Source organism: Vombatus ursinus, unplaced genomic scaffold (assembly GCF_900497805.2).
Source record: "Vombatus ursinus unplaced genomic scaffold, bare-nosed wombat genome assembly UNPS02014770.1, whole genome shotgun sequence".
NCBI classification, from domain to species: Eukaryota; Metazoa; Chordata; class Mammalia; order Diprotodontia; family Vombatidae; genus Vombatus; species Vombatus ursinus.
The window spans coordinates 2,108,593-2,109,818 of NW_020954548.1; positions in this window are offsets into that span (position 1 = coordinate 2,108,593).

Genomic DNA, 1,226 nt, shown 5'->3' on the forward strand with positions numbered 1-1,226 from the left:
CTCTGCAAAGGAGTGGGGTGAAGGTACCTTTCATATCTTTTCTTTGTGAACATGCTTAGCTTTTGTAATTTCACCATTTTCATTTTTTTTAAATTTTTCTGTTTTTCCTTTCCATTTCCACTGTTCTTATAATTGTATATGTTGTTTTCTGGATTCTACTTCCTTTACTCTGTGTCAGATCATGTAAGTCCTTCTGTGCTTCTATGTATTAATCATATTTACCATTTCTTACAGCACAGATATATTTCACTATATCTACATACCACAATTTGTCTAGCCATCCCCCAGTTGATAGGCATATCCTTTGTTTTCAATTCTTTGCTACCACGAGTGCTATTATAAATATTTTGGTGTACATAGGAATGTTCTTGTCAGTGATCTCCTTGGACTATTAAGCTAGTAGCAGAATCTGTAGGTCAAAGGGTATGGGCATTTTAGTCATGCTCTTTGCATAATTCCATATTGATTTCTCAAATTATCATTCTTATTTACAGCTTCACCAACAATGTACTAGTGTGCCTATCTTCCCACAAGCCCTCCAACATTGACTATTCCCATTTTTTGTCATCTTTGTCCATTTATAAGCAATTGAAAAAAGAAGTCATAATCTAAGGCTTCTATCAGGTTTGTCAAAAGTTCTTCCAGTGAGGTTGGCCCTAAGATTATAGACCAGGAAGAATACAAGATTTCTGGAGAGCTTAGCTACTCTTCCTGAGATATCTTCCCAGGCACAGACAAAGGAACATACAAGGGCCAGTGAGGAAGATGCAGGGAATTCAAACTAAAGTGAAGTGAAACCTCAAGGTTTTTAAAAATTGACTTTCTCTTATTATGAGTGACTTGGATCATTGTTTCACATGGTTGTTAATAACTTAAATTTTAAGAACTGTTCATTTATTAAAGACATTCATCTCCAGAATGACTTCTGGATATATACAGACATCTATGTGTATACACACACATTGCACATATGTGTATATATGCACATATATGTACATGTGTACATATCAGTGTGTATATGTACGTGTGTGTATATAATTGTTGTTAATGTTTTTTGTAACAACATTTGTGATTTTCTTGGCAAAATATTGTAGTGGCTTGCCATTTCCTCCTCCAGCTCATTTTACAGATGAGGAAACTGAGACAAACAGGGCTAAGGGACTTGCCCAGGATCACACAGCTAGCAAGTACCAGAAGCCAGATTTGAACTCAGGTCATCCTGACTC